This window comes from Nanorana parkeri, unplaced genomic scaffold (genome assembly GCF_000935625.1).
Source record: "Nanorana parkeri isolate BGI_ZX_2015 unplaced genomic scaffold, ASM93562v1 scaffold423, whole genome shotgun sequence".
Classification (NCBI taxonomy): domain Eukaryota; kingdom Metazoa; phylum Chordata; class Amphibia; order Anura; family Dicroglossidae; genus Nanorana; species Nanorana parkeri.
Window position 1 is genome coordinate 833,196 of NW_017306691.1, and position 22,060 is coordinate 855,255.

The 22,060-nt window shown below is 41.5% G+C and overlaps 1 protein-coding gene across 1 annotated transcript in view; it reads right to left on the reverse strand.

The window, feature by feature from the left end:
* Positions 1 to 22,060, reverse strand: part of RAMP1 (receptor activity modifying protein 1) — an 80,457-nt gene that overhangs the window by 39,152 nt on the left and 19,245 nt on the right. The window lies entirely within an intron of this gene.

Genomic DNA, 22,060 nt, shown 5'->3' on the forward strand with positions numbered 1-22,060 from the left:
GCTGCAAAAGGGGCCCAAACCAAGTACTGAGTACATATGCATGCTTGTACTTTTCAGAGGTCCGATATAGTTCTATGTACAATCCTTGTTTTATTGATTGCATGTAATAATCTACTTTTTTGAGATTGTGGATTTGGGGGTTCTTGGGGGTTTCATGAGCTGTAAGCCATAATCATCACAATTATGACAAATCACGGCTTGAATTATCTTGCTTTGCATGTAATGAGTCTATCTCATATATTAGTTTCACCTTCTAAGTTGCATTAGTGAAATAAATGAACTTTGCACGATATTCTAATTATTCGAGTTTCACCTGTATATAAACCACTCAGTACAGTCTGACCTTGCCCTTGCGTGGGCTTCCTGCTAGTGCATTCCTGCTGCTCTGAGTATCCTGATTCTGTGTATGACCTGATCCTGGCTGACGTTTTCCTCTGGTGCCTGCTCCTGGCTTGTTCCTGACAATGCTGATTTCCTGGCTCCTGCTCCTGGCTTGTTCCTAACGACGCTGATCTCTGTGTTCCTGACCTGGCTTGGACGACTACCCACTCCGGCTCCTGACTCTTGCTTGTTCCGGTTTATGTTTCTGCTTGCTCCTGTGGACACTGTTCTTAATAAATATTTTAACTAGCACCTTTTGCTTGTCTGATTTTCATTGTGCTCTGACACCTGGACATCCTTACAGCCAAAGACCGGAAGGCAGCGGTTTGGGTATGCTTTCTAGTGTGCAGTGATGGGCGTTCCCATAAACACTTTGCAAAACCACGTGTCTTTTCAGCCTGCAGTTTTCTGTGCAAAGCCAAAACTTGAATGAAGCCAAAATGCACAGTCCAATTAGGGTTGACACCGGTCCGGGACTCACCCGGACAGTCCGGGTTTTGAATGCTGTGTCCAGCTTTCATGGCAGCTGAGACCCGGACACATGATGTCAGACAGACAGGGGCAACCATAATTAAGATAGGGGCTACTGGCCCCCCACTGAAAATAGGCTTGACTGTGATATTTACATATGAATGGGCGGATCTATTTACATATGAATAAGCCACGACTCATTCTTCCCCAAAAATGTGCGTGCGTCCCTAGAGTGTTTGGGTTTCGCTGAAAGAAAAGGTGGCAACCCTAAGTCCAATTATAACTGAAACGTTTTCCTTTGCCAGTGTCTGCCAAATAGTAAACCAACCAACTCACTCGTGCATAATCAGTGAACAAAGGCACTGCTCCAGTCTGTGCCCTGAGAGACAGTTACTGCCTGTTGTGGCGCTGCCATCTTGCCCCTCGCACAGCACAGAGAAGGTTAAGCCAGTGTGTCAATCACAATCAACACATCAAACACATCTCTGCTCTTCACAGTCGTGTGTCACTGACCTCTGCATATGTTAACAGCCCCGGGAGTTGTTGGAGATGAAGATGAGAACTTAGCTTTTGCTGAGAAGTTGACAGTTGTATATTTGTGCACATATAACGGCGCTGACCCGAACCTTTTAAGGAAAGTAGGAATTCATTTGAAACAGCTAATGGAGCAGATTATGACATTACCACTATGTTTACATTCCTTTGGAAATGGAAAGGTGCACTTTATTGTTGCATTCACATCTAAGTGCAAGCATAGCCAGGTAATCTAGACAGTCTTTTTCTTTTTTCATGTTTGTATGCACATTGTCAAGTGTTTTTATGCACTACTAGTAGTACAGAAGCAGAATTGAGGGTTTATGTCCTCGAAGACCTTTAAATTGGAGCGCCTGAAAAACAAGCACAAATGCAGGTTTTTCCAACCTTTTTCAGGTCCTCCCATTACAGTCTATGAGTCCAAAACACTTGATTCTGCCTAAAATGAAGCTCCTGTATGTTTTGGAGCAAAGGGTGTTTTACTACAGGTGTTGGAGCGCAAAGGTGTGAACAGGCACCATAAGACACAATGGAATTTTTATTGTTGAGCGTTTTGTAGCTTCGTACTACAAAAAGCTCAGGTGTGAATGGGGCCTAAAGTCCAACTCCAGACAAATGTTAATATATTGGGCAAAGTAGGAAGGAATACAATATTTATTTATTTATTATCAGTGATTTATTTCTAGTCTGGGTCTGCATTGGGGATATCTAGAAGATGTTTTAACCGCACACCATTATACTTCGGAATAATATCTTTATTCGTATTCCTTTAGCATGACATGTGAATGCAATGTTTGGGAGCCTCGCAGGAGCCCTTCTTCAGGCAAAGTGCCCACACCTTGCCTGATGAAGGGGTCCTGTGAGGCTTTGAAACGTAGCATTCACATGTCATGCTAAAGGAATACGAAATGGTGTGCGGACAAGATATCTTCTGGATTGCATACTGTGGTGCCATCCACCAGTTGTTCCAGCGTCCATTGGATTCTGGGGTATAACGGTATGGTGTGTGCAGGGGATATTAAAAAAAGACATGCGTTGGGGAGATTTCCCATAATTTCTTGACAAGCAATTTCAGTTTGTGGGGAATTTATCTTTAAAACTGAACTCCAGACAAAAAGTTAAATCCATAGATGAAATACATATATTCAGGGCTTGAAAAATGTTAGGGTCTCTCACCAGTCAGTCAAAAATGTCACCAGTCAGCATGACCGGACTATAGCCTTGCAATTTATGTTAACATTTTTTGGGGACAGATAGAGATTTCTTTTGGTGGTATATTATCACCACTGGGGGGTGTTATTTTTTTTAACTATATAATGAAAAAAGTACCGTAAATTTCGAATAAAAAAATGTTGTCCCTACGTTATGTTATAAAACATCTATTCTTACACATATTTTTGGTAAAATATAAGACGGGGTCACGTCGGGTAAATAGACACCAAACATGCCAAGCCTTACAATTGCGCGCGCCTGCAAAAAACGACCACACTGAAAATTGGCCATAGGCGACGCTTAAAACGCTTTTACCGCTCATCAGTTTTGTGTTATCAGTAATTAATGGCCCTAAAATTATTGCTCACACTCAGATGTTCGCGGTTATATGTATCATGTGCGGCACAATCGTTGTTTTCGCACGTAGGCACACCCGACGCATATCTGCATATGTATGTGGGGGCAGAGGACTTAAAAAAGTGTATTTCTTTTTTTAATGCTCCTTAAAAAATTTTTATGATTGTTTCATTTTTGTATTACTTTTTTTTTACACAACTTTATTGCTATCACATGGGGGGACTAAGAAGCCTCCTATGTGATAGCCAATTTACATGACAGGTCCTCTTTATGGAGACATCAAGGGTCTCCAAGACCCCTAATGTCACCTAGGGACCCCCAGAGAAGCTGATGAAGCAGAGATTTGCTTCATCAGCTTCTGTAGCTGGAAAGTGACACTGAATGCAGGAAGTGATGTAATGTACATCACTTCCTGCTTTCGGGGACTGATAGGAGATCAAAGGGAGATCGTGTACTGAACTCACTTTGATCTCCTGTCACAGAGCCGTGCCGATCCCGGCCGCATCGGGCACAGCGGATCTCAGGACCGGCAACAGCAGTGACAGCTGCTGGTAATACAAGCAATCAGGCGTCTCGAGACGCTCGATCGCTTTGTTGCACAGGATCTGCAAGAAGCTGATACAAATTAAAATCTGGGTATTTACACTATCTGCAATTAAAAATGCATTTAGGGATGCATTAACATACAGATTCACATTCGTTTGTATAATTGAGTGTGCATGAAGCTGGAAAGTCACAGAAATCAGACATCAGCTGATCGTTCTGCTGCAGGACACATATCTAGAATATTAACATAAAAGTAGCTAATTTAAAAATGTAAATGGCCCTTTGTTAAGATTGGAGTCTGGTCACTATGTACACGATATGTATTGTTTGCTTTGTTATTGCCAAATCACTACATGAGATATTAAGTGTACACAATTTTTAATACTCTGGGGTCATATATTACAAAGCAGTCCAATGTTTGCTGCCAGATTGTCAATATTTGGGTCTAATCCTTATCAGGACGATGCCTGTTATGTATACAATTAATCTGTCAGAACGTCCATTTCTGTTATGTGTGTTGTACACCGTGTCATGAATGTTACGTATGGGTTACAGAGCCCAGAACAATGAAAATCAAGCACATGGATATTTGTATAGGGTCAAATCCAGTCATCTGAACAACGAAAAGCGTGGATTTCTATTTTAAGGTAGATCAACACCCTTCTGTGATGCCAGTCATTGTAATATGGCAAGACTGTGAACAGATCTGACAATAAGTGACTAGACAGCAGCCAAAGAGATTGATGGCACAATGCAGAAACCCTCTTGTTGAAGCCGGACTAGATATGTGCCTATGTAGGTTCACTAAATATTAAATGAAAAGAAAAAGTGCGGGTAGATATAACAATTTCACCAAGTATTCAAATATTGAAAGTAATTTTCTCAAATCCAGATGAAACAAATATACATTGTTTAGCAAATGATTTCTTTACATTTTTGCCCGAGCACTTACAATCATTATATTTCCAAACAGCTCCAACTCTCTCATCTCAGCTTCCCTGAACTTCCTGTCCAGTACAAGATCACAAGGGACAGAGTAGTCTCCAGCAGCCGTCCATCTGCAAGCTTGCAGAAGGGAGGAAAGGGGAGCAGGGGGAGGGGAGTGACTTGCCTTGCTTTGCAGAGGTGTCCCTCGCCTTTTTGCCACCTGCGGTGGTGGGGATGCTGGATGGTGCAGAATCCGTGGGGTGGGGGTGCTGATGAATAGTGACGCATGGCAATCATTGCAATATGTGGGCAACAAATGGACCATCACCGCAATATAAGTGCAACAAACAGGTTGTTGTAACACTACAATAGCAACAACCAGGCAATGGTAGCAATACTTAAAGTGTATCTAAACCCCAAACCAAAAATGTAATATATTGCATGTTACATGATCTTGGATCATATCTATGGAGGAGCAGGGTTGTCTCCCAAGGACAGAGAGTTTGGTAAAAAGTACTACCCCTTACTTCATCATCATAACATAGGGGGTAAGGTGTTCTGTGATTTTCAGAAGTGTGCTAATGATATTGAGATAAGACTGCAGATTGCACACAAGACAGCACTGGATTTCTGGCAGAATCTACAGATCTGTTTGCACTTACTGAAGTGAACTGACCAGTGCAACCAAGGTCTCTTTGTCAGGCTTATGTGACGGCATTAGGTGCCTGAGTGGCAAGCCAAGCACCAGTGTCATCACATGGTAAGGTAGTGACTCACAGAATCCCAATACTTCTAGTGGCCAAGTGGGGCAGGGAGAGCTAGAGCTGGCCATCCCCCTATAGATTATCTGCAGATTTTCTATGGTTAGATGGTCAAACGGGCAACGGATTTCTCCATCTACGCTAAACTGTGTGGATGGAGGAATCTCCCACTGGGCCAAGGTTCAGTATGTTGCATATTCGGCCCCGCTGGCTTTCAAAATACCTGAACAATGCCTGCATCCAATCAGATTGTTCAGGTATTTTGAGAGCCACCAGGGCCAACTAGCAGATACTGAAGCTTGGCCCAGTGGGAGATTCTTCCATCCACACAGTTTAGCATAGGTGGAGGAATCTGTTCCTCCATCTGACCATAGAAAATCTGCAGATAATCTATAGGTGGATGGCCAGCTTTAGAAGTTCTGTACCTTAGGTCAGAGGGAATCAGTAAAGATGAGCTGCAGGATCACAGCATTCAATAAACCATCAGGAGCACAAAGTTAGTCAATAAGTATACTTGTGTAGAACTGTTATTCAGGAAAAGTAAAAAAATAAAAAGGTATGACGAATAAAAAGTACATTTAAGAGCTGTTTTTACATGTTAGTAACGAATATTGGAACCTTCTCCTAGTGCTACAAGCTACAAATCCCTGCAATACTCACAGGGTGGCATGCTGGAAGAAGGAAGGACACTGCACTTTTATAAATATTTTGTAAAACTTTACAATGTACTTTACAAGTCCAGGCTCTAAAAAAGAAAAACATCCATTTCTGTGTATTTCAAAACTCCTTATGAGCAAGTGCAGATATTGGAGCGCCTCCCTTTCCCCGCTGGCCATACTAACCCAACTGTAGGGGGAAATGGATGCAACAAGGATTCCCAAATGTTTAAAGAAGAACTCCAATAAATATTTTTATTAACCCTTGCAGTGGGGATACCCCTGCACTGTAAGAGTTAACTGCTCATTTTCATCTAGGTACAAAAATAATAAAGTTATACTTACCTGAAACGCTAAACCAGCTTGGCTATAGCCTGGTCCTTCCAGCGTCTCTCCCCCTCCCCTGCAGCAGTGTAAGGATCCTGGTATCATCACGTTCCTTACACTGTGTATAGATGTGAGGACGCTGAGGGACCCTTCATTGTTGCAGCGTAAGAGAAGAGAGGCTGGCGGGAGGGCTGTGACAGCCGACAAGTTTGGTGGTTCGGGTGAGTATAACTTTTTTATTTTTGCACCTAGACGAAAACGAGCAGTAAACCCTTACAGCGTGGGGGTAGCCCCCCTGCAAGGGTTGATTAAAAATTACCTGGAGTTCTTCTTTAAGAAACTATGTGACCAACTTAAAAAAAATTGCAAGTAGACGAACAATCAAATTAAGTATGTAAAATGCTTACTTGCAGCCATTTCCCTTTCCATCAACTATCTTGCAATAATTTAACTACTCCAGGAAGAGTCAATTTCCTAACACAGCTCCCCTACTTCCTTGCACATTATAGACTTCTCCTCTTCAGGGAGTGTGTGTCTAATTACTTTCTGTGCCAGCTCAGCTCCTCTGCCCTCTTTTTAACTCCCTACATAACCTCTTATGTAGCTGCCAGGGGAACGGAAAATGGGAACACTACAGAGTATTACTTGAGTATTACTCTAAGATCTGCTAGGGGTGCCGACATCACAGCCAGTCGCAGGGCTTTTCTGATATCTACACAATGGGGGATTTGTCATGCAAATAATATACATTATATATATTAAATGCACATCTAATTCTATAACAAGATTTTTGTTAAAATAATCGGTCTGGGGACAGGGTCTCTTTAAGAGCTGCGGCATTGGCCTATTGGATCTGAGAACATTAAAACAAGTGTTGCCATTATTGGAGGTGCTGTCACACTGGTCGCTCAACTAAACCATCTATGTGGCATGGTAATGGGAGATAAGGAACACAGACAAAATGGGCTGCTGTGATTACAGACACAATATACTGTAAGCGAGTTAAGAATGGACACATAACGAGGACGGATGATGTATGAAATGACTATGTGCACATACACTACATACACTGATAAGTAGGAAATAAATATTTGCTTTTCATTGTCAAAAAGAAAATCAGAAAAAACTGTTCCTAAAGTCTAATGCTGGGCACACACCTTACAACCATCGTAAGACTTTTGTCTTGCGATGGTTGTAAGGTAATTAAAAAAACGTACGATCTGCCTATCTTGGCAAGGCAGATCGTACTTGCGATGATCGTAAGCCGCGCCCCCTGAGGGGCGGGCTTCCGATGACCGCAATGCTAAACGGGCAGTGTGCTCCTGCGCACACAGGCCCATGCAGCTTTTATCTTGCGAACATGCCACAAACCCGCCGAAAATCGTACGATGTTCGGCTGGTTTTCGAACATGTTCCTAAGATAAAAGTTGTGCGACCTTACAGTAGTAGAGGTCGCACGCCTTCCCGCGATTATCGTACGATTATCGCAAGGTGTGTGGGCACCTTAAAGCTAGCCATACACCTTACAATTATCTGCAGATTTGATGTGGTCAGATGGAAAAGGTGCAACAGATTCCTCCATGTACACTTAACTGTGTGCATGGAGTAATCTCCCACTGGGCCAATCTGTTGCACTTTTTCCATCTGACCACAGAAAATCTGCAGATAATTGTAAGGTGTATGGGCACCTTTACCTGTCTCAAACACCTGAAGTGGACCCACAACACAAACATTCTTTTTATTTTTTAATAGAGTGGTGTTAGACCCAACTGTCTGTCATTGGGAACTAAAACCCTCGGTCCCTCCTCAGTTGTCCCTCTTTTTGGTCTGATATCTATTCAAATGGAATATTTTGAAAAGCCATTTTAAAAGGAAATATAATCATGAAAAAAACATTCTGGGTTTAACCAATGATTTTTGTCATATAAATTCTTAGTGGTTCACATACCTGGGGACGTGGCAGGGGTGCCCATTGACTGAATACATAGAGGGGAATGTATCCAAACTAGAGCAGACAGAATCTGGAGCAGTTGCCCATAGTAACCAATCAGCTGTGATTTTTCATTTTCAAAGCTTAACTGAACAAACTGCATATAGATGTGGATTGGTTATGATGGGTAACTGCTTCACATGCTCTCTGCTCCAGTTTTGATAAATTCCCCCCATTGTGCTGTAATGTATGGCGTCCATCTTTCTCATCTCAGAAAGGTGGGAGGTATGAGTTTCTGTAGGCAATCACATTTCAAGACTTTGGACGTTACACATTCCAAGATTTTACAGTGAGTGAGCTCATTTCCAAACTATAAGACCTAATTCACATGACCTCCAGCTTGAAAGCATTTATCTGGGGAGTCTGATGTGGGACTTCTTACTCTGGAAGTCACAGGGGACCTACAGAATTTATACTTGCAAGCACAACTGCCCATTAAAGGAAACTTGGTGTGTACAAAATATGCAGCGTGCCCATCCTGATCTCCACAGGGGCTCTCTGGCTTCAGTATTATCAGTCTCACAGACATGGAATAAGCATGTGGCAAATATTAGAACTGCTACATACTTGTCTCAGGTCAGTGACTAGTAATAATTTCAAGTTAAACGGTCAGCAGTAGAGCTAGTACTGTTTAAGCCTTGTTTCCTAGTACTGTTTAAGCCATGTTTCCACTTAAATTTTTTGTGTTACTCCACGTAATATGCAACATGAAACACATTGATGTTCTTCTGCTCCCCCCCCCCCCCGCCCCCCAATCTACCTCCGCACAGTTGTATTCATTTTGAATTGGGCCATGTCATCCATTCATAGGGATCTGTGAACAGGAAGACCACAAGTCCCATCAGCTACTGCAGCGCAGGAACTCACAGATCACAATAAAGGACAAGTGCAGTGATGTCACTTGTAGTCCATTGTTTACTTCCTCCAGCCCCATAAAGTAGGCCGTACCTCTGTATATACCTAGGGCTGGGGGGGGGGAAACAATACAGGAGCCTGGGCATTTCACCCACAATGCAATTATCACAGTCGCAATGATTTGTAGACTTCAGTTAAAAAATGTCATAAATGCAGTTTTTTTTAATTCATGTGGATGCGTGCATTACATTTTTGCAATTGTTGAACTATGCGTTTAATGTTACTGAAAACGACCTCTACATTTTAGTTTGTAGACAGTCATTTTCTAAAATTTCACTAACAGAATTTTATTGGGTACATAAAAGAAAGTGGCAATACACCCCTTACAGGTACTTCCAGCCAGCCATCCTGAAGGGAGTGCATGAGGAGGGTAGGGAGCAGATGGCATGACATGTCTGCCAGCCATCCTGAAATAAACAGGGCGAGTGTGCGCCTTTGGATCACCTCAGTAGGTTCATCATAATGTTATTGCTTGGGCTATGTTGGTGTGCACAGATCCTAGCTGTATAAATAGGAAAACTGTAACATATGGCTTTTTTGACACATTACATTGGTCTCTGTTTGTATTTCCCTGTGACCCCCCACTGTGCTTTTGGGGCACCCTCTTTATATAGGGAGAATTAACGATTGATCCATGTGCCAATAATTATCCAATTTCGGTTCTTAGGATATCTTGATGCAAAACGCATCAAACCAGATTCTGTTACAGTGGGCCATAAAAATACAGTAATCAAAAAGAAAAAGACATTCATGGATTGTGCTCCAAACTGATTATACAGCAGATGAGAGCAAAGTGTAAAGCTATGATGGCCCATGGATGTGGGTTAGATTGATGTATTCTTTGTACCTTTTTGATGTAATTTTTTTAATGGATGTTTATCTATGTTTTAAGTGGAAATGTGTCTAATAAATTATTTTTTTATATAAAAGTAATGGTACTGTGTTCTAGCACCTTGAAAGCCAAACATTCTATCAATAGTTTCGTAATTGTCATAAGTTCAAATGTCACTTCCTTGCAATATGAAGAGTTAGTACAGATTTCTCTCAGAAATTTCATTTCCTGCTTCTGTGGCTGGCTTTCCCTTTAATTTTTTTATATCAGTTTTCAGAAATGAGGGGCGCCACAGCAAAACCTGAGAGAGTTCAAAAGTGCCTGTAATTGCTAACAATTCGATCAACCAAGAAAAAAAAGCCAATGCATTTGGGGGGCAGCAACATTCTCCCTTCATCAGGGCTTAGAATGGGGTAAGGATTCAATTGGTCTAAAGATATTTTAATCAAATGGATCTCTATATGATTTGATAAAAAAAGGTCTCCTTTAGGGCTGGAACTGTAATTGGCAGCAACATCATCTTTTTAATATGATACTGTCAAGTTTGCAGATGCTGCAGATTTTCTCATTACAACACTGAGCTTGCACCAGGTAGTTATAATAAATGCCCCTCCTATTCTGAAAACATTTTCAAAGGCCCCATTCACACCGGGGCAGGTGCGGATCAGCGCGGTTTCTGCACAAGTTTTAAAAAGGCGGTTTTGGGCGTTTTGAATTGCGTTTCAGAGTGAAACGCAATTAAAAACTCCCAAAACCGCGGTGTGTGGAATCCGTGCTGATCAGCGTGGAAAAAACAGCTCAGGGAGCAAATCGGACGGGAGGCGTTCGGATCGTGTGGACCAGCGCGGTCGCATGAACGTTCTACATAGCAATGTATGGGATCGTTCATGTCAGCGTATCTGCACGGCCAAATCTGCGCGGCTGAGCGGCCCCGGTGTGAACAGGGCCTAAGAGGACTTTACACTTAAAATGATACACTTTAAAGAGGAAATTCCAGGATTTGAAAACACTTACCCTTGCAGTGGGTCTACCCCTGCGCTGGAATAGTTAAGTGGTTGTTTTGGTTTAGTAGCGGAAATAAAGAAAATATACTCACCTGATGCTCGATCCCTCCTGGCTGCTAGACCGGTCCCCACCGCCTCTTCCGCCCTGGGGTTCAGTGGTCTAGGTCCCATTGACGCCATCACGTCTAATGCAGGTCCATTGACTTGCATTAGACGTGAGTATGTCAAGGGACTTACCACAGCTGAAAAGAATGGGGAGAGTTGTGGGCACCGACAGCCACAGGACCGTGGATCAGGTGAGCATATCTTGTTTATTCTGGCCCATAGACCAAAATGAGCAGTTAATCCTTGCAAGGTGGGTGGGGGGTAATCCCACTCATCGCCGAACTTCCTTCTGTTTTCCTACATCTGAGTAGTGATGGGCCGAAAACACCCGATTTCGGTTCGAGTTTGAACTTTAGAACATGAAAAAAGTTCAAACTCGAACTTCGAACTCAATGAAAGTCTATGGGACCAGAACTCTGAAAATCAAATGTCCCCATTTTGAAGGCTTATATGCAGGTTATTGGCCATAAAAATGGTATGGGGATTCGGGTACTGCCCTGGGGGATATGTATCAATGGAAAAAACACTTTTAAAAATACAGTTTTTAAAGGAGCAGTTATCTTAACATTGCTCAAAGTTAAACAATAAAAATGAAAAATTCCTTTAAATATTGTGCCTGGGGGGTCCCCTTAAATTGCCTGTAAAGTGGCTGATCTGTACGATGTATAGAACCTGCTGCAGCAAAACTGACATTTGTAAAGAAAAAAAAGTGTACGGTTCCCCCTCCCAAACAATACCAAACCGTTTAGGTCTGGTAGGAAACTTAAGAGGGACCCCATTTAAAGAAAAAAAAAAGTGTGGTGTTCCCCCCAAAAGTCATACCAGACTCTTTAGGTCTGGTAGGAATTTTAGGAGGGACCCCAATTTACAATTTAAAAATAAATAAATAAATAGAAATAATTTTTAAAAAACCCGACACACGTCGACCCGTCTGCTAGCGACAAACTCCCGCCACGCAGAATGGCATTCTGACAGATGCCTGCAAAATATAGTTCCGCCCAACTGTTTACATTTGTACGGCACCTGAAAGGTGAGCCATGATTGGGCAAAGTCATCATTACTTTGCCCAATCATTGCTCTTACAGTGCACTGTGCCATGATTGGGCAAAGCCTTGCACCTGACCTGTGGTATCTAATATTAAAAGATACACTTTTAAATGTATATGTTATGTTACCTGAACTCATAGTACAATGGAGCTTCATGTCCTCTGTGTACAGGTGTACCATGAATGTCAGGTGACATGGTTTATTGATGATCATTAACAATAAGGAGTTTTTCACTTTTCTATAGTATACAGACATTGTAGGGAGATCCTCTTTCAGTCACTTTCAGTTCCAGTTTGGCCAATTACATTAAAGGAAGCAATCTGTGTATACCAGTTAGACAAGTTTGTGATACTGACTGAAGCCACAGAACACATCAAAAATGCGGGGCGTGCCATCACAGTAATGGAAGTATCAGAATCGTAAAAAAACGAAATTTTTGTTTGATCATCCCTTTTAGCTGCTCACTAGAAATAAGTGAAATTGAGACTTATTTCCCCCAAAAGTTTGGCAAAATGTTATTCTTTTGCTCAAAAACAGACCCTCATTGGCCTCAATATTTTTTTACAGAAATGGAATACAGCGGAAAAAAAAAAATATTAAGCATCATGCACATGGGTGCCTGGGACAGAACAATGTGAAAATCAGGCATATTTCCCCACCAGGGAGCCACAGCTGCTGCATACAGACACCCATAGAACTCAGTTACAGGGTGAGGCTGTATCCCGGTATACGCTGGTACTTGCGTTTGCACACGCATATATGCAAAATTTACAATCCTGGGTGCACACAGTCTATACATACAGCTACATCCTGTAATTGATTGCAATGGGTGGCTGTACGCAGCAGCTGTGGTCCTGCCTGATTTTGAAGTTGCATGGCCCCAGTACCCGTGTGCACAAGGTCTCAATTGATGCTACAGAAATAGCATTTCAATACACAAAAAAAGAAAAAAAACAAGCTTACACAGAAAATTTAATAAAATAAATTAAACTATCCTAAACAAAAAAAAAGTAGAGTTTTCTTTTCAAGCAAATTTTGGGTAAGCAGCTCAATTAGTGAGACTGAAAGTTTCTGCTTTGCTGAAATTGTTAATTATGCTGCAAAATCTTTTTTCCCCAAAATCACTTTGTCTGTTCCTACCAATCCACTGATCAAGCAATAAACCTCAAATATTAGGCTACCTTCTTCTGATCTAGGCCCCATGCCCACTAAGCGATTTTTCGCGTGATTTCCACCGCGATATTGCGCATTTTTGCCGTGCGATATCGCGAGAAGTCGCTGGCCAATGCTATACAATGGAGCTGTCTTAGCTCCATGTCGCTCGTCGCTCATAGCTTTTTTCGGCAGATTTTGCACGATTTTCCTATTTTTAAATGGAGCCCGACGGTGAAGGTCGCGCTACCGTCGCTGGATCGTAGTCGAACAGTCGCGCGGATCTGCCGCTAAAGGTAAGTCGCTCAGTCTGAATGGGGCCTCAAACATTCTAAGGCCTTGTTCAGATGAAAGGAAGGCTCCCCTTGGTCCTCTGAAAAGTGATCCACTGTGGACTGCTTTTCAGAGGGAGGTAGAGCAGTGGCTGCCCGGGGTTTAAAAGGTGATACTGCCACCTCCCGAATGCCTTTTTTTTTTCTCTCTCTTTTTTTAACCTCAATGGTGATTTTATATTGCAATCCCGTGCGGGCGTGTATTGCAATAAGAATTCCCTATAGAGATTAAAAAAAGAGAGAAAAAAACAACATTCAGGAGGTGGCAGGTCATATTGATTGCACCTGGCAAGCGGCACCACCTGCAAAATGCAACAGGCTGTTTAAAATTTGCCATTACGCGAAGCATCACGGCCATGGCATGTGTACAGGCATGTTACATTTTAGGTGGGTAATGCGGATTGACCGCCTATTTTTTAACACCCCTTGACCGCCTACGTGAATGAGGCTTAAAATGCAACTTATTTGATAACATTTTATGTAACAGAAAACTTTGAAAATTGAAAATGTACAACAAGCAACAGCCAACACCCCCAGTACATTTCAGTTTAACTGCAATAAGATCCAAGGAAGATGGCTGCTACTAGTTATTGCATTGTGCACATCATTATCCTCTTCTACGATGCTGTTCTGCCTCCTGCCATGCCTCACCAGGGATCTTTTAAAAATGAGGTGTGAAATGTGTCAGACTGGAGCTAGACTTTCTCTGTAGGAGTGAGAGATACATTATAGAATGTTCATGGTTCCAAGCCTCCTGGAGCGCACCAGCAGCTGACAATGCTTGCATATAAATTTAGCTGTCTACGGCTCTGGATCTAATGATTGCATTGACAGGGGGTTTTCACTGAAGGTGACATCTCTTTATGCATTTTGTTTTATAAATTCAAGATATACAAAGTACAAGAACAATACAAAAACAGTAGGCAGAACAACAGAACTAAAGGGAAAAGGCATAGAAAGAGAAGAAAGCCATCAGGTCAGTGTGATCAGCAATGAAAAACAGCAAACAGCATATAGTGGAAACATGGGTGCATATCAGCAACTTCCATTCAAGTCACATGAATTCCAGCTAGATTGGCACTAGTGAAAGGCCACTGAGGGACATCCACAGAAAAATAGTGAAATTGAAAGCCCAAAATTATAGACCACACGAGGAAGAGAAGAGAAAAAGAGAGAGAAGGGAAGGGAGGGAGGAAGGGGAAGAGAGTAAGGGGGCACAAGGACACCCCTCTACCACTCCGGCACACCCCACAAGCTCCTTATACAAAAGACAAGAGCACCTCTCTTTATGCATTTTTTACCATATGCTCAGTGTCTCAGGTTCGTGAAATGTTTAAAGGAAACTGAACTGACGAAGATATGCAGGCTGGCATTGTTTTGATAATGTTAGTTGCCTGGGTCCAATGCTAATCCACAGGCTACAGTACTTCCAGAATTATTGACCCAGAACAAGCATACATATCAGGAATTCTGGCTTTTTCTGACTTCAATAGATGTACGAGAGCCACACAGGAATGCTTCATGTTGGAATTTTCGATTCATGTAGACCCCCAAACACCATGCTTTCACACAGAAAGGGTTGTCATTTCTCTGAAATTGGATGGGATTTGATTGGAACATTTAGACATGAACTACATTAGAAAACTTAGTTAGAAACCTAAATTTGGAAGAAATCACAGCCAGCAAATATTTCTTCTGTACAGCTAATAATCTTCCTGTTCTTACTCCAGAAATGTTCCTAGTCTTTCTTGCAGAATGGTTATAGTTCAGATATTCATAGACTATATTTTTTACTGCATGTTAGACATCTATCAACAGATTTTTAATAAACAGCAAATAAACAGTACTTGTACATGTACATGTCTAGAAACAAGATGTATTTGTTGCCTGTAGGGCTTGTGTTAACATTTGGCTCAGCAAACGTTTTACTATGACCATGGGTATAGGTTGGCATTTGGAGGGAGTGGAACAGTGCAAAGCCGTTCAGGGCCCCAGGTCTCCATACCCATGCTCCACCATACAACAAAGGCCTGAAATAAGTCATATCTGCAGCAGCACCGTGAGCAGCTGAAAACGATCCTCTCTACTTGGGTGCATAGTATCTAGCTATATTGACATCAGGCTGGTCTGTGAAATATATACTTGCTCCCAGGTCTAGCCAATCATAAGCATGGGGCAAGCGCATAACACACAGTCTGGTGATTATTTGATTTGGATGCTGTGTACTGGAGAAGAGCTTGTGTTTTCAGATGCTTACTATCGGTTCTGTCAGAGGATGATGGGCAAGAGAGTGGTAAGGAGAAGATGTAATTTTGTTAATTTGCTGCACATATTCCTGGCAAGTTGCTGACTTGCGGAACACTTGCAGCACAAGTTCTAGTTGACACTTTTTGAATTTGTAGCAAATTTGCTTGGCAAGTCTACAGCAAGAGTCCTGCAGGTCTTAGCAAGAGCTCTGCAAGCGTACAGCACTTTTGCAAAGCTCGCTGGTCTGGAGACTTGCAATGCAGACTTGCTGTAATTGTGCAACAAAATTGTGAAGCTTGGCAAGTCTGCAATAGTTTAGCAAGTCATTTTCAAACTTGTAGCTCAATTGCTTGCAATCTGGGTTGTTGTGTACTTATGCAGCTTCCTTACAATACTGTGCCTTAGACACCATTTTTCTAAAAACATCTCATGATATATAATAAAGTGGGTTATTAACCTATGCTTTTTTAATGTAATCCGGTGAGCTGTCTACTGCACCTGATATAGTTGGCTTCCAATAGCCCAACGTATACATTTCAAAATACTAACAACAAGATACAAATCCGTCCACAGCGCTGCCCCTGGCTACATCACCAACCTCAACTTATAATATCCACCAAACTGTCCACTCCACTCCTCCCATGCTCACCACCAGGACTTCTCTAGAGCCTCTCCCATCTCTGAAACTCGCTACCACAACCTGTCTGCTAATCTCCTACTCTCACCCCTTCAGGGAAGCCTCTTTCACCTTCCAAAAACTTGCATTTACTCCTTCAGTCAGCTCATCCCTCACAGTTATCACCTTCTGTATCACTTGCTCCTCCTTGTAGATAGTACATTCTTATGAGCAGGGTTCTTCTTGTAGATAGTACATTCTTATGAGCAGGGTTCTTCTAATACTCCTGTATAGAATTTTATTGTAACCTTATTGTCTCCCCATATTTTGTGCAGCGTTGCGCAAACTGTTGGTGCCTAATAAATCCTGTGTGGTAATGATAATACCTCTAGTAATATAGCACATTTTGGCGCCAGTAGTAATATTGAACTGCCTTTAATTATAAAAGAATGATGTTTTGACAAAGGAGGATTTTGTTGTCCTTTTCCCATTCACATATATACACACACAGTTCACAAAACCAGACGGCGCTTTAGGATTGCGAGCAGAAACCAGAGAACCTGGAGATTTGTGCACAAAGGTCAGTCTCACCACTTCAGTTCAGCGTGTTGTGTGCATGAACTGCGATTTAACTAGAGCACACATATGATAATTGTGTTTACGTCCAAGACTGCATAATTACACGTAGCTTCATAAAGTTCATTTGCCTATGACCTACTTGTAGCGGCCCTGAGCAGTCGTTGCAGCTTTATTCTCTTTCTTTATTGAGAGAATTCTGCTTCCTTTCATGTGGTTAGTAATACAGCATGAGACATAAATAGACCTTATAATAAAGAAAAGCATGCTTAAGAATCTACATGCTTAAAGTAAAGCTCCATAGAAACGGCTAAATATACATTATAAAAAAAACATATAGGTTTACTTTTTACATGCTAATAATTATTATTCTACACAGCTGATCTTGTGATTTACACAAATTTTTTAGTTCAGTAATGCAACTTCTTAAGTCAGCTCTCAGCCTTTGACAGTGAATGGGGCCTCGTTATCTCTAATGAGAAGAAAGGTGTTTGAGGAAGGTTTGAAGTAGAACCTGCAAATAGAAGCCTGATCCTACTGGATGCACTGTTATAAAAGATCATCACAAGACTGGATGAACAATGTTACAAATCTTTTAGCAGATAAAACAGTGAGGCCTTGTTCACACCAAATGCAGACCAGATCCGGTCAGGTTTCTGCACACGCAGTGTAGTGGGTTGTGCCGCGTTTTAGACGCGTTTTGAATGCGTTTTGGATGCGTTTTTGGTTAAAAAAAATATATATTTTTTAAAGTTTAACATGGACTTTCAGGCACTTGCATGCATTTTTTATGCGTTTTTGCGTTTTAGATGCGTTTTTGATGCGTTCCAGACCAGATCCAGAGCAGGTAAAATAGGGCTTGCCGCATTTTTTTCATCCGGTCTGGATCTGGTCTGGATCCGCACGCTGCGATGTGAACTGGAGGTCAAAATACCATAGGAATACATTGGACGCAGTTTTGATCCGGTCTGCACCTGCTCTGGTCCGGATCTGCTCTGCGCTTGGTGTGAACAAGCCCTAACCGTACAGTTCTCCCTTTTTTGGGAAATGTTCCACCTCAGAATGGCTGCTAGAAATACTATCTAAACACAAACTAATCATCAAAAGGGAAAACACCAGGTATATGTACACTTCAATTCCATTCACCAAAAAAAAAACCACTTTCAATGTACCATCATGGCTCTTGCTTCTCTTATATATTGTATTTCCTTATTGTAAATTGTTACAAATGATCTGTCCAGCCAAGCCACTAAAACATTTTAAAATGTCATTCCACTTTTGCAGTCAACTTTAAGAAACCCCTCTATATGTTTGTTATGTGTTCACATTCACACAGCATAACGAAAATAGATTTTTTTTAAAAACCAAAAACTCTTACCTTCTAGATTCACACTGGGGCGGTTCGGCCACATGGATCCGCTAAAATGAAATCCCATACATTGCTATGGGGACCGGTCATGCGAATGAGCAGTTCCACGCGATCCAAATCGCCCCCCTCCCGAACAGCTCTGTGCACAATTTTTTCCGTGCTAATCAGTGCAGTTTCCATACAGGTTTCAATTTAACCGCGCTGATCAGCGGTTTGGGGCATTTTTAATTTGCGTTTCAGTGCTGAACCTCAATTAAAAACGACCAAAACCTCCCTTGCAAGATCAGCGTGGCAACCGCCCTGGTGTGAATAGGCTCTTAGATGTTTAGTTGCAGCAAGATGACTGATTCCAGTTTTTTCTGAGCACCTTTACAGTGATATGTCCTTTCACATATATACACACTTGATTGAAATGTTCGAAATGTGTTTCTCTCATTTACTTCATTAACATACAATGAAAAAGTCAGGGTTGTAATCCTTTAACACTTTGTTAGGACAGGCAGCGATCAAATCTACATTACAAATCATAATGACATGAGCCTGCATAATACAGACAGGGTTAACAAACCCATCACCCCTCACAGCCCCTCCTAACATTACAAAGGAGAAAAAAAGTTTGGTACAATTGTTTTTCAAACTAACCCCCCACCCCACTTCCAAATGAAGCCTTCCTGCTCAAATACTTACCTTCCTCCTCGATCCAACGATTTTTGTTGTGCGGCCCTGCCCAGCCTTTCAAGTTTCCCCACCGGGTATTCCATGTGCGCTGCAGCTGTCTTCATTCCTAAGGGTACATTGTACTAATGATGACATCCAGCAGTCCCTCAGAGTACAATTTAGGAATGAATGGGGGAAAGTTTACCTTTAAAGCCATGTTTCATAGCTCTCATATTTAGGTGCAACATGAAACATGGTGACATTGCCACAACGTGACCTAAAAAACCAATGCTACAATGAAACAGGATACATAATAAATTAAAGAAGTATTGGACACTTGGATTAGGGATTAGATGAATTGTTACTTTTAATAGAGTTTACAATAATTTGTATTATTTGTATTAATAAATTAATGTGCTATTTATATGTGCCAGAGACTTGGTTGCATTTGATCATTTGTTACAGTTTATATTATATGAGAAGCCAAAGCTGTGAATGAACAGAGGAGAGGGTTTTTTTTTTGGTAAATGGAATTGAACCAAAACCCCTAAACATATATGAACAGTATTCGGCGGTTATCCCAAATTTTCCATTCTTACCGTCTGTTGCTAATGTTCTGTAACGTAACTGCACACAGAGCTATAGCAGGAATATAATTTTTTTGTAAGGAATGCCATAATGGAAAAGAGGTTTAAGAAATACATGAAACCACAAGGGGGTCAGGGCTGGTGAAATCTCTCTTAAAAGCCAAGTGTGCGTGCTGCAGCCCAAAGTAGAATAGACCTATTGCCAATAAATTATTCATGATTTGGATATGTTACAACAGGCATCAGAAGCTGAGTGTGTTTGCAGTAGTGAACAAACCTTGAAAAGGCAACAAAAGCAGCTGAAGTCTTCGGCTTAAAGTGTCAATCCGTTAAAAACTAATTTTATCAGTTGCTATAAAAATGAAGATTCTTAATGGCCCATTCACACGTGTGCATTAAATCAGACCGGAAAAAGACAGACTTTGATTGGTTGCTATGGGTATTGGGCTTTGCAATAACACAGTGCGTTTAACACATGCATTTTTACTCATTGAGACACCTTGTGTTAAGCCAGCGTCATTCACTTTGAATTAGGTTGTCAGCGTACCTCAACCCAATAATAAATGCCAAATATTTACAGTACATCTATGCATCAACCTGTCAGGAGGCCTACCAGCCTGTCCGGTAAAAATGAGACTTGTTATCAATAGGAAAGAGCTCATATGGCGGGTATTTTTCCCAGAAAAGGTGGCACTCAAGTTTATAAGAGCGCTGTGTTACTGCAAAGCCCGGTACCCATAGCAACCAATCAAATTCTGTTTAGTAGCGGTCTGATTTCAGGTAATGTCTGTATAAACCAGAGCAGCATTTCCCTTTCTGTCACATTCCCAGATGTCTGATCCTTTAGCAGTCTAAGCCTCCTTTCACATATCCGAGTTTGGAATTCAGCAATCAAAGATGTGCGTTCCTACGTGCGCACACAAACACAAGTGCAATTTTTAATAGACGTGCGTTTTTCAGCATTTGTGGCTACAACTATTGTCTTTTGGGGGACAGAAAATGCGCTGAAATCGGCCAGAAAATTGTGCATGCACTTTTTCCCCACGTTCCGCGTTTTTGTGCGCGCGTACGAACGCACAGGTGTGTATGAGGCCCATAGGAATGCATTGCATTTTGGGTTTTGCGCGTTTTCACACGTACAGATACATGCGGAAAAACGCTAATGTGAGTGGAGGTTTTGAGAGGAACAGTAAATCACAATCACAGTGCCACACTAATCAGTAGGGAACACAGTACATATGATAAGCAGTCATGGCTTCCCCCAGGGATCTATAAATAAAAACTATAAATAGAAAGGAGTTTAACAAAAAATGAATGCACATTAACAAGGGTATTAACACTAAACAGATTACATACACCTATATATCCAGATTTTTAAAAAAGATTACGGGATTATTTTAAAGGATGGGTATTTAATAATGAAAACCCAAAAGAGGCAGCTAACTGCTGCCAAAAAGGATCAATGTGCTGTATGCTTTTGTAGAAGAAATCCAACTGCTAGGTCTACATTTGGCCTGCACAATATTTGTATCCTCCCATGCCCCCTGCAGCATAAGTGGGGATGGACAGTGAACTCTAGAAGACAGAGAATTGGAGTCCATGTCAAGCAAGCCTGCTGTACATATGGGCAAGCCTGACACCATGCTGCAGGGACTGCTTTGCCCTTATTCAAGCCAACTGCAACCGAGCTTCTGACTAACAAAAGCTACCTTTATACACTGCCTGGCCAAAAGTCACAAACTCTAATAGTTTGTTGGATCATCTTTAACTTTGATTATGGTACGCATTTACTGTGGCATCGTTTTGATAAGCTTATGCAATGTCACAACATTTATTTTCATCCAGAGTTGCATTAATTTTTCACCAAGAGCTTGTAGTGATGATGGGAGACCCCTGCAAAAAGTATTCTCCTGCACATCCCAGAGATTCTCAATGGGGTTAAAGTCTGGACTCTGTGGTGGTCAATCAATGTGTGAAAATGATGTCTCGTGCTCTCTGAACCACTCTTTCACAATTTGAGCCCAATGAATCCTGGCATTGCCATCTTGGAATATGCCCGTGACATCAGGGAAGAGAGAATCCATTGATGGAAAAACCTGGCCATTTAGTATATTCAGGTGGGCAGCTGACTTCTTTTGGGGACATAACGCTGCTGAACCTAGACCTGACCAAATGAAGCCACCCCAGATGACACTAAATCCAGGTAGTGACTTTTTTTTGGGGCCAGGCAGTGAATATTGGCTACCTAACACATGGATGTATTTTTAAAGTGGACCTATCAGCAATTTATATATATATCATTTTTTTTTAAATCCCTGAGAGCTGAGAAAAAAATTAATTGTGTATGGCCAGCCTTAGACTCCTACCCCCAAGTAATTATTCAGACTATTCTTGTAGCAAGGTAAAGCTGGTCATATACTAGTAGATTTTCATACAAACATTAATACAAAATATCTTGT